The 13,207-nt window shown below is 37.2% G+C and overlaps 1 pseudogene across 1 annotated transcript; it reads left to right on the top strand.

The window, feature by feature from the left end:
- Nucleotides 1-9,755: 9,755 nt before the first annotated feature.
- On the top strand, nucleotides 9,756-10,619 carry LOC309959066 (nucleophosmin-like; annotated as a pseudogene). The gene has a single exon. The product of its transcript is annotated as a nucleophosmin-like (transcript).
- The last annotated feature ends 2,588 nt before the right edge of the window (nucleotides 10,620-13,207 follow it).

Here is a 13,207-nt window from a genome sequence, read left to right as displayed (position 1 = left end):
TCTGTGCTTCTGGACTGTGAACTTCATCAGTACTTCTCTATACCACCCTCCCCCACCCCCAACACACACACACTACTTTAGGTGGGACAGGATGGCTAGAAGGAGCAAGGAGTTGGATATTTCCTTTTACCCATATGTGGAAAGCTAGAGCTGTCTGGAATTGGCTATCTCCTTCCTTCCAGGTAGGTTAGGTTCTAATAAAACCCTAGTAGGTTAGGTTCTGGTAGAATAATCTCTCCTAAGGACAGGGCTTATAAGAACAGAATGCTCTGGAGTATTTTAAAATGGTTCCTTTTCCCCCTCTCCTTGCTGGAAGCATGAGGAGATTTTTCTCAGATATTCACTGTGAGAACCTGGTCAACTCGGCAAGGTCAAACTCAAAGTGTGAGGGCCTCCCCATGACTGTTGCTCCTGAAGCTTTTAACTCAGGTTTATCCACAGTGAGCTTCAACGTTTCATCAATTACAGTTTAGGTTTTCCTATCCGGTGCTGATTCCTGCAAAGGTTACTGCTCAGGGGTTTCCGTTCAAATAGGTGTGATTCTCTATATTTGCCTGTTTGTCTCTCCAATTTGGAAGGCAGTGGTTTGTTCTGTGAACTCAATTCTCTGACAAATCTAAGAAGAGTTGTTGATATTTTAGTTGAACAGATTTTTACTTGTTGGGACAGATTTGTGACTTCTGAGCTCCTTCCATGCCAGGCTGGAAACTGGAAGTGGTACAATTAAGTTTAATAATTTATTTCATTGAATCAAATGTATCCAAGACATTATCATTTCAACCTGGACCACTCGCCTCATTTTAAGTGCTCAGTAATCACATGTGACTAGTGACTCCTGTATTGGGCAGGGGTACTAGAAACCCCTACACTCATGCTCAGCTCGAGTTCCCGTGGGAGAAGACTTGTGAAAGATGATCTCATTCTCTAAAGTGGTGCCCTCCTGAGGTATCTTAAGTATAATTTTGACCATGAATACTTTGATCATATCTACTAAATTTAGATTCCAGTCCTGTGAAAGGTGTGAAACATTTCTGGGAGTGGCATACCCATGAAGGTGACATTTATGATGCATTTTGTAGAATGGATGAGACTTAGGAACCCAGAAATCACAGAAATGGAATTGGTAGAAATAACATCATGAGTAAAACTACCAGAGCAGAAAAATGTCAGGAGTGTGAAAAGAGATGCTTCCGTCTGTCTGGGTCTCATCTACCTCTATAACCCCAGTATAGGTGATCCTCACATATGGGAGCATTTTGCTTCCAGAGCGCACTTTCACTTGGCCTGTTTCATCAGAAGATCAAAACCCATTATTGTCAATTTGAGAGTATACAGCACGTGTTTCCCAAGAGTTCCAGAGGTAGATAACAATTTTACTTAGAGTGGAAAAAGCATATCAGTGAATAAAAGGGAGAGATCAGGGCTTCCCTGATGGCGCAGTGGTTGAGAGTCCACCTGCCGATGCAGGGGACACTGGTTAGTGCCCAGGTCCGGGAAGATCCCACATGCTGCAGGAGTGGCTGGGCCCGTGAGCCATGGCCGCTGAGCCTGCGCGTCCGTAGCCTGTGCTCCGCAACAGGAGAGGCCACAACAGTGAGAGGTCCGAAAAAAAAAAGGAGAGATCATTTAATCTAAGGAAACTTTAACAAGTTAGCCTATTGGCTTGGCTTTTGGGAATTTAAAAGTCTTGTTAATTATACTAAATTTCAAACCAATGTTTGAATTCAAAGTTAAGCCCTTTATTTCAGGGGTCCCCAACCCCAGGGCTGTGGACCGGCCTGTTAGGATCCTGGCCGCACAGCAGGAGGGGTGAGTGGCAGGCGAGTGAAGCTTCATCTGCCGCTCCCCATCGCTCACATTACCGCCTGAACCATCCCCCCACCACCTGTCCGTGGAAAAATTGTCTTCCATGAAACTGGTCCCGGGTGCCAAAAAGGTTGGACCGCTGCTTTATTTGACAGAATGTTGATAACTTTTATGTTGCTTTGTTTGGGATATAGAATGACTAGAAACAAAGTGGTGAAGATGTTATTAGTAGCCCTTTAAAACTTTCAGCTGGGCTTCCGTGGTGGCGCAGTGGTTGAGAGTCCGCCTGCCGATGCAGGGGACACAGGTTTGTGCCCCGGTCCGGGAAGATCCCACGTGCCGCGGAGCGGCTGGGCCCGTGAGCCATGGCCGCTGGGCCTGCGTGTCCGGAGCCTGTGCTCTGCAATGGGAGAAACTTTCAGCTTTCATGGTGTGTGCTCTTACATGTTTCTTTCCCAAGTGTTTTCCTTTGGTAAAGAATCAGGCTCTAATTTACAGATGCCACAGATGAAAAACATTCTTCAGCTGGAGTCTAGCAATTTAAAAATTGCTAACTGATTGTGTAAATATTTGTTTCTCACATTACCAGCATATACATTTTAAGGAGGCAAGGTTTGAACATGCAACAACAACACAACAACAAAAACCTCTTGTGCAAATATTATAATGCGTCAGTTCAGGGCTATGCATTTATAGGATTGAGTTAACTGTGTGTAGTTCAATGTAATGCTTCTTACATTTCCATATTGGTAATACCCACATTTTGGACAGCTTCTGTCATATATGAGACATAGACAGGGAAACTTCGTTTATGCTAATGTAATATTTTTTTTATGATGATAGAAGTTACTGAAATCATCTCTTTATTGTCATTTATAAAACAAATACTGTCCAATCTGACTTCCTCTCAGTCCAGAGAGATTTCTTCAATATATCTTTTCATTTAAATATAGTTCTTCATGTTGGAACCAAAGGTACTACTAACACAGGACTTGCGGTGAAGAGGAGAACGAGAATGGTGAGCAAAAGATGGTCATAATTTTTTTCAAGTTAATTCCAGAAATACTTGGAAAGCACCACTTATGTTCCACTCTCTGCAAGTATAAAAGAGGGCCTTCGACCTCTAGGTGTTCACAGTCTAGCAAGGACAGACAGGAAAACACATACCTAAATTATAAAAGTATAAAAACAGTGCTTTGGAGGCAGAGAGAATCAAGGGTTTTGCTCCAGAGAAGATGATATCTGGGTCGAGACTTAATGTGTTGTAGGAGTTCCTGTACCTTACAATGATGGTGGAAAGGGGTGAGAATTCTTGGGACAGGCAATAACAGTTTTCTTTGGGGAATGTCTCTCTCTTTTAACTAGATCACACTTTAACTTTGACAGAATCTGTGAATAAGGCAGGGTCTCATTTGAAGAAACAAGGTAGAATAGAGAAGCAAAGTAGGATGAGAATCAAATACCTATTTCAGTCTCATTAACAGTGGTGGATTTGGGAGAACAAACAGAATGTAGTGGTGTCTAGAGAGAGTCCCAAGGGGCATTGCTAAGTGGAAACAGATCAGTTTTTGTGTCTATGGGTAGGGAGAAAGCTGCAAAAGTGGGCAGAAAGGAGTAATTTATGAGACTTTAGACAACCTAATTTTCTCAGGAAAATAGAAGGGGTTTTGGATAATTGCAATGCAGAGTACAAGTTGAGGAGTAGTAGGTGAAATTGAAAAGTTGGCAAAGCTAAAATCATAAAGGACCGTAGATGTCATGCTAAATCACTGAGATCATATCTGTTGGTTAATGAAAAGTTTATGGGCAGTTTTGTTTTTGGGAATACCACTCTGGTTTTACTGTGGAAGGTGATTTGAAGGAGGGTAAGACTGGAAGCAGGTGGACAAGTCAGGGATCTAATTTGATAGCCCTAGTGAGAAATGATGAGACTGGAATTCTGGTAGGAGGGTTGCAAAGGAGGTGGGTGGATTCAGGAAATGTTGTGATGCCAAAAAAAGAAAAAAGAGAGCTTAGAGACTAATAGGTTAGAAATTTGTGTGTGTGCTAAATGTGTTCATTGCTATGGAAATGGTCTCCTGTTGTACAATCAGTGTGAAAGACATCAGGCTCATTGAAAATTTGGATTTCAAATGGCATGAATTTATTATATTTTAAGAGATCAAGAACACTTCAAATAAATTCTGTAATAGATCTTTAAATCAGAGTACACCACTGCTATTAATTTTTTTCATCCACCTATTAAATTTTAGCTTTTAATGGATAGGGCTTGATGCTTGCTTTATGTTGATAGACTCAATTTTTAAAAGGTATTGATATGTGGAGGGGCCATGTCATGGAAATCTGGGGATAGGAGCTGCTTTTGTAAGGCAGGATGGTCAGCTTCATTGAAATAAGTAGAAGCAACCTGCTTTCTTTCTGTAATTAACATTTCTTTTTCATGCAGTGTCCATCCTTTCTCTTATGATTATGTAAAATGGACTGGACGCCATTTTTTCTTTTGAGCAATATGATGACAAATGAAATTGACCTAGATGCTCTGCATCCAAAAAGACCTTTAGGGAACCAGGTGTGATGCCTTGTAGGGAGCAGAGGGCTTTTGCTGTCCATTTCTCTTAGCGTCTACAGCTGTATAGAATGCAGCCGCAGAGATTAAGCAGGGCTGAGGGAATTGTGAGTAATCCCAGGAGTGCAGTTGCTCTAGAATAAAAAGGAGCAAGTTTGGCAATCTCATTTAAATAATAGTTATTTCTCACGTGGATGGCAATTTTGTTAAAGCTTATGAGAGCCGTAGCACAAGTGGGGTTCAAAGTGAAGCGACCCAGTTTTCCAGATCAACAAACAGCTGGAACAAGTGACTTGAACTCTTTCTGTTCGATCTATACATAAGCCTGTTTGTGCTAAGCCTGGGGAAAAAGGAGTAGTGTTAGCACGGCATTTCAAAAAACAATTGGATTCAAAACCTGACAGATATGGATTTAAATCTCAATTTATTATTTACTCACAGTATGATGCTGAGGAATTTACCTTACCTTTACCTTATGGAGATCAGGGTATCAACCTCTCACTTTTTTGGGGTGGAGGGGCTTGTTGTGGAGGTATTTTTGAAGCCAATCTAGACATTGTATAATCTCCTATATACTTCAGTATCTGTATTGTATATAAAGTATATATTTCTAAAATATAGGGACATTTTCTCATATTAGCACAATGCAAACAACACACCTACCAAAATTATCTTTTAAAATTTGAATTAGTATTAAAAGGACCATACATAATATTTTATTATGTCTCTTAAATATACTTAGAGCAATTTCCACTGTCATGTTTTTTTAATGCCATTGACCCGATAAAGCAAATGAGTCAGTTGTTGAGGTAGACAGAATAATGGCCCCCAGAGATGATCACACCCTAATCCCCAGAACCTGTGAATGTTACCTCAGGGGAAAAAGGGTATTTGCTGATGTGATTACGTTAAGTACATTGAGATGGGAAGAGTTGCCTAGGTTATCCAGGTGTGACCAATGTAATCACAAGGGTACTTAAGATGGAAGAAAGACGGGAGAGGAGGTTCAGAGGGAAATGTGGTTGCAAGAGAGAGGCAGGGGACCACAAACCAAGGAAGGTGGATGACTTCTGTGAGCTGAAAGAGACAAAGAAATGGATTCTCCCCCGAGCCTCCAAAGAGAAATTCAGCTCTGACCATACTTAGGTTTTATCCTGGTGAGACCTGTGTGGGGCTTCTACAGAACTGTAAGGTAAGAATTTTGTGTTGTTTTAAGCCACTCATTTTTTTTTTTTCATAGCTTGTTACACCAGCCATAGAAAATTAATATAGTTGTCTTGCAGAGAATTTACATTCTGGGTTTGTTTGATTCTTTGTGGTATAAGTTAACTTTTCCTATCCTTTGTATTTATTGTAATATAATTCAGCTAGAGTCTTAACTACATTTAGGTTAGACTTTTTTCTCTGTGGCAAAATACTTCAGTGGTGGTGTTTTAAACTTCATATTGTGTGTAGTCATCCAACGTGCAATGCCTGCTTGTTATAACGAAGATTCATCATTGGGTTCAGGTGGTGGTGTCTTGATCCCAGCTAACATCTATTGGTATAATGTACTAGTATAATCTATTGATAAACGTTGCCTGGATCAATTATTCCATTAGTGGTTATAAAATTATGATTTTAAAACTTTGATCATTGCACATTTATTGGTTGGAATTTATCTGTACAGAATCATTTTCTTTTTTTTTTTTTTTTTTTTTTTTTTTGCGGTACGCGGGCCTCTCACTGCTGTGGCCTCTCCCATTGCGGAGCACAGGCTCCAGACGCACAGGCTCAGCGGCCATGGCTCACGGGCCCAGCCGCTCCGCGGCATGTGGGGTTTTCCCAGACCGGGTCAGGAACCCGTGTCCCCTGCATTGGCAGGCGGACTCTCAATCACTGCGTCACCAGGGAAGCCCATGAATCATTTTCTTTTATAAACTAAGGTGATTTGGTTACACTGAAATAATTTGTGCAAGAAAGTCAGGATAAGTGTTTATTTCCTTTTACATGTCAATTTTCAGAATAAGGAGTTGGTGCTGTTTACTCTTTGTAAAATTAGTTGGGAGTTTTGGATTTCTGTCTTTCCTTATCCTTTTTAGAAAAATCACTATGAGCTAATAAGTTTGTTTTAATACTAGTGTGTTGGATCATTTGCATTAATTAACATATTATTTGTGTACTCAAGTTGTTCCATCTTTGGCCCCTTTATCTTGGCTCTGTGCCATTTGGATAAGACCCAAATTCATTGGTGGCTTCTGTTTTCAGTTGTAATAAGATAACACATTCTCATCTTGTATATTTCCTACCCCAGGTCTGTAATTACCATTTCTCCAATCAAATATATTGACATACATATTGCAGGTTATCCCACTGAATATATATTTGTTATTATGATTTACTGAACAGTTCTCTACAATTGGGCATTTAGGTTCTCTGCAATTGGCCATTTAGGTTTTTTCACTTCTTGTGCAGCTGTGTTGTCTGAAACACAAGTAAATACACTGAATTTAATATAACTTGTGATTACATTTTAGCTATTTTTCAGAGATAGAAATTTAGGAATCGAATGGCCATAATCATATAACATCACCACATTTTTGAGATACATTTTACACAGTCAGTATTGTGTTAGGCATTATGGAGAACAAAAATGTAAAGCAGGGCCCTTGCTCTTAAAAATCCAACATTGCAATTTGATCAAAATGCACCATATCTACTAAAGTTAAGCAGTAAATATGTTAATAAAGAGGCCTTGCTCATTTCAAAGTTTCTTGACTGCCTTGTAAAAAAAGAAAAACAAAAAAATAAAACAGTGGGACCAACCCAAATTGCCTAATACTGAAAGAGAGAAATTTGTGGTTAGTTGAGTATTCATTATGTATATGAGTTCTAGCAATTGAGAGAATGAAATAGAAAAAAACATTGTCAGAGAAAAATTGGACCACACAAGTTAAACAGGCAAGGAAGGCTTTGTTCAAAACTGTTACAGTAGGGGAGAGTTTGAACTTAACTCCATTGAGGGCTGGAGACTTTTTAAGAGCTGGAGTGGGGTGTGGAGAATACAGGCCACCTGAGTTTGCTAATTGGCCTTGACCATAGGTAAGCTGTACTTTCTGGTATCTTCATGGTAGCAGGAGTTTTACAAACTGGAGCAAGGTGTCCCTTGAGGTTAGGCTCCTACCCGCCCCCCCAAAGACTGTTAGATAGAGGTGTTATCTTCCTGGATGATTACATTTTAAAGAGATAGTTTCCAGGTACTTGCAAAAGACTTTTCCCAGTCTTAAAGCTGGCTAGAGACTTTTGAAGGAGGTGTTACATTACAGAGGTGGCAGAGTAAATATTTGCTATGGTGAGTTTTTAAAAGTAAATGCTCTAATAAAAGGAAGGTCAGGGGACCTATGGTCAGGAAGAAATTTGTCTAAAATTTAGTCAAGCTGAGGGGAGCATTCGGCTGTCTTGGTATTTGATAACTTAAAATTTTGTGAAATTATTTAATGATGAATTTGATGATTATAAAGTAAGTAATTTCAATCATATATTCTGTCATAATCTGCGTTGATTCATTTCCTCATAATTTGGCATGGTAATACTTTGTGTAGAACAGGAAAAACAATGGGAACTAATTGTAAATTGAAAAGTTTTAGAAAATTAATGAAAGTGGTATTAAGTGTAAATTGCAAACAAAACTGATAAAATTATAGCAGAGATGGGGCAATTAACAATTGAAAAAGAAAATCTGCATGGGTATTGATATAACTGAGTTTCAACAGAGAATGATTTGCATATCAATAGATTAAGGAAGACTTATTGAAAATTTGATAAAAAGTCAATAACAAAATCATAACGAGGATAAATTCAAATGCAAAATGATGAGTGTAGATTTACCTTATCATAAAATTTGTCAGAAAAATACATCCTGGAAACATTTGAACCATAATTACTCTAAAACATAATCACAAAATAATTACTCTAAAGAATCATAATCACAACTTAAAATTCATAATTTTTATAATTTTAGTTTGATTTGTAAAGGTAATATCCTAATCGATCTTTTTGTTCACTATTTAATCATTTTTCTCTATGTGGATTAACTTTTATCCATATCAATTATTCAGACAATAAAGAACTCATTTTCTAAAATAGAAAATTTTAACAAATACTGAAATTTTGATAATAGGTAAATGATAATGGCTGAAACAGAAGGCTAGAATGCTTTCTCTAGAAAATAAATAGAGCTATGCTTTTCATTGTACATTTAAATCTGCAGAAAGCAATACTATATATTGCTATAGGTATTTATAGAAGGATATGCACAACTTCAGGATGATGATTTGGTGGGAAGGCATTGAGTTGGAGGAAGCAGAGGGTGGAGGGGGAGACTTAAAAATATCTAACATCTTATTTCTTAAAAATAAATTACATATAGAAAGAAGTTAACCTCTGTTAAATCTGAGTGATAGATTGAATACTGTATTATTTGCATTTTGTCCATGTTCAAAAAAAAAAAACCAAACTTTTATCTTGCCTGTTGCTTTTTCTCACTAGAACATAATCTTTCAAGGGGAAGAGATGATGCCTTATTCACTTTTGCATTATTCCCCTTGTTTAAACCAGAGATTTTCATGTGTAGGATGCTGTTAACTCCTCTCTCTATTGAATTGGAAGGTCCTTAAGTTGTGGATTTGAGATTTATAATAACTTAAGTGATTTTGACATTTGGGAAACCTTTTTATATTTCTCTAATTGGTATGAACCTAGTCATTGGTAAATTGACTTATGCTGATTAGATTAAATATAGAACAGTAAGGGTGATTGTATTGTGTAGGGTATTTAATTTTGCTTCCCTTAATCAAAACATCATGTGATAGTCTTCCTTCTTTCCTTCTTTCTTTTATTTTGACTTCCAGTCATTCAGAGAAACCAAATGAAATTGTCCAGGTACTAAGTAAATAACAGTAGCATATTTACTCAAACAAGAGGAAGAATGGTTCTAATTTTTATTAATTATGAAAAAAACATATCTTTAATTTGAAGAGTTTGAACTGACTCTCAGTCAGCACTGCCTCTAGAACACAAATTCTACCCTGGGTTGAAATGGAGTCTTCACAATGATCTCAAAAGCCACACTCAGTGTCTCAGGGGTTAATGACAGCTCTTGCTGTGATAAAATCGTCAAAGCTTTTTCACTTGTCTTTTGTTTTCTTAAGGGGTTAACATACAGATCAGGACTTAATTTAGTACAAATCTTTTGCACTTGCGTCTGTCTGCCTGTCTAATTAACTCTACACAATAAACAGCTCCTCACCCTGGTGTGATTCCGTCCTGCCGCAACTGTTCCCTGGAACGGTAGTCTTTTATCTCCGTCCACCTTCTCTTCCACCTAAGTGCGTGCCACCAACCCATGGAGGATTCGATGGACATGGACATGAGGTCCCTGAGGCCCCAGAACTATCTTTTCAGTTGTGAACTAAAGGCCACCAAATATTATCACTTTAAGGTGGATAATGATGAAAGTGAGCACCAGTTATCTTTAAGAACGGTCGGTTTAGGGGCTGGCGCAAAGGATGAATTGCACGTTGTCGAAGCAGAGGTGGTGAATTGTGAAAGCAGTCCAATTAAAGTAACACTAGCAACTTGGAAAATGTGCAGCCAATTTTTTTCCCTTGGGGGCTTTGAAATAACATCACCTTTGGTCTTACAGTTGAAGTATGGTTCAGGGCCTGTGAATATTAGTGGACAGCACTTAGTAGCTATGGAGGAAGATGCAGAATCAGAAGATGAAGAGGAGGAGGAGGATGTGAAACTCCTAAGTATATCTGGAAAGCGTTCTGCCCCTGGGAGTGGTAGAAAGTTTCCACAGAAAAAAGTAAAACTTGCTGCTGATTAAGATGAAGATGATGATGAAGATGATGACGAAGATGATGATGATGATGACTTTGATGATAAGGAAGCTGAAGAAAAAACTACAGTAAAGAAATCTGTACTAGATACTCCAGCCAACCAAACCAGAATGGAAAAGACTCCAAACCATCAACACCAAGATCAAAAGGTCAAGAATCCTTCAAAAAAACAGGAAAAAACTCCTAAAGCACCAAAAGGACCGAGCTCTGTAGAAGACATTAAATCAAAAATGCAAGCAAGTATAGAAAAAGGTGGTTCCCTTCCCAAAGTGGAAGCCAAATTCATCAATTATGTGAAGAATTGTTTCTGGATGACTGACCAGGAGGCTATTCAAGATCTCTGGCAGTGGAGGAAGTCTCTTTAAGAAAATAGTTTAAACAGTTTGTTAAAATTTTCTGTCTTATTTCATTTCTGTGACAGTTGATATCTGGCTGTCCTTTTTATAATACGGAGTGAGAACTTTCCCTACCGTGTCTGATAAATGTTATCCAGGTTCCATTGCCAAGAATGCATTGTCCAAAATACCTGTTTAGTTTTTAAAGATAGAACTCCACACTTCGCTTGGTTTTAAGTATGTATGGAATGTTATGATAGGACATAGTATTAGTGGTGGTCAGACAAATGGAAATGGTGTGGAGGCAAAAATATACATGTGAAATAAACTCAGTATTTTAATACAGTAAAACAAACAAACAAAGCTCTTACCCTGAAACACTGATAGGTTTTGATTTAAAGAAAATGTGATGTATTGCCTTTGTCTTTAAGAAATTCATTCTGTAGAAACTTGCTTATGAACTATTTTGAACATACAACCAGAGAAAATACAAGTCCTATGTGTCTAACACCTAGATTTAATAAATGAAACTTTCCTTACTCTTTGAATCTAGGAGTAAATGGTTCTTATGTAGTTTTGACTTCTCAACTCATCTAGATTGCCAGCATCTGAGAATTTGGTGAAAGCTATGGATTGCCTCGCAGAAAGATTTGCACATATATAACATTTTATATACAGTGTTAGAGCATTTATGGACTTTAACAAAAGTCTAAGTTAAAAACTCCTACTATAAAGAGCCAGTCTGGATAATCCATTGTGAATAGACTTTGGGATGTCCATTGACACAGATAGTTAAAATTTGGGTGAATCCGTATTAACATAAGACCGCTGGGCTGTTTAGATACAAACTTAGGGATTTTTAATAAGTGGGGTAATTTTAAAATAAGTTTTAAAGTAAGTTATTGATCCTGAAGTCAAACTGGAAATATTTTTCAAGTGGTATGAAAAACTGTCATGTATATATATGTATATATATGTATATATATATGTATATATATATACACATATGTATATATATATATACACAAACATTCATACACAGCAGGCATGTGGTGGGGCTGTTGTGTGTGTGTGTTACGTCAGGTTATCCTTTGATGGAATATGGAGAATGCAAGGGAGAAGACAAGTTGCTAGTCATGGCATTTCTTTCACCATGCTCAGCTTAGATAAGCCCTTGTGGTTTCTATACTAAGCCATTGTGGTAAACACAGAGAAGAAAAAAACTAGGTACCATTTTTTATGAAAGCTTTCAAGTATTTTTTTCAATATTTTATAGTAAAATGTTCTATCCCCCAAAATGCTTGATGAATTTTTTGTTGAATTTCCTTTCCCAACCTCACTTACTATGTATATATATTATGTATAATATATATGCTACATAATGAAAGCCAAATAAAAGCAGGAAGGAATATACTCAAATTATCTTTATAGGTGAGTTGTTAACCAAGATGCATTTTTACCATCTTAATAGCTGAACATAGTCTCAAGTGCTTTTGATACATAAAATGATTCCATGTGCATCAGAAACTCCTTCTGTAGGTGTATAACTGAGAATTCTCCAAAATTCCTTCTATGTAGAACATGATGCCTACTAAAGGATAAATAATAAATATGTGGAATTTTGAAGCTTATATAGACATTATAAAAAACTGTTATTTTCAACATTACTTAGGATGTTGACAAATAAGATTTCTTTCAGGGTAATATATTTTAATCACTGAAATTGTTTAGGATTAATGGTACATGGTGATAATTAAAAACCAAATTGTAGTTAATTTTTCTTAATTTTTCTACAGACAACTCATCCTACAATTGTCTATTCTAACCACCCTGTCCTTACTATACCACTAGTTTGGGTACCAGGCATTGTATTAGCCAACAGGGCTGTTAGGCAATATACCTCAGTTCTAGCTCTACACTTATAAGGAGATTACTCTCATCAGTTAAATATTATAGGTCTCAATTCTTGCATCTGTGACATAGAGTCAGATTACACAGTTCCTAAAATATTGTCTCTAAAATGCAATAATTTAGTATTTAGCAGTAAGAATTATAAGAATTGTTGCAATGTGTTTTCATTTATGGGGTCCATAAGCAGATCACAGATATGGGAAGCATAAGCCCCCTTAAGTTCTAATCACTGTGCTGCCTCACAGCATTTAAGCAGGTCCTTTAACCTTTTATTTTACATCAACTTCATTTTTGTCTGTAAAATGAGAGAGTTGAGCCAGATGACTCTAATGTTTCTGTCTTGTCTGAGTGTTGTTTATTTCTATATCTTTATGCAGGTTCTTCAAAATATTAATCATACTGTTCATTGTATACAGATACATTTATTTGCTTAGTTGTTATGGAGATAATAAAGAATGACACTTTTGTGATAACTAGTGTAGATGAAGAAATTGAAGTTCAAAGAGATGAAGTATCTTTCCTGCTTCATAAATGAAAGTCTACATTTATTATATAGTGTTAAACGCCACTGGAATTGATTATCTTGTCTATTTGAACACAGGTTATAGAACTGAATTATCTAAAATAAGCCTACTTTTTTTTTTTTACATTATGTTTATAAATAGTTGTGTCTCAGTCACATAACAATAGCATTTTGGGGCTGCTAT

The sequence above is a fragment of the Leucopleurus acutus genome, assembly GCF_964270905.1.
Source record: "Leucopleurus acutus genome assembly, chromosome: 3".
NCBI lineage: Eukaryota > Metazoa > Chordata > Mammalia > Artiodactyla > Delphinidae > Leucopleurus > Leucopleurus acutus.
This window is presented reverse-complemented; position numbering and strand designations above follow the sequence as displayed.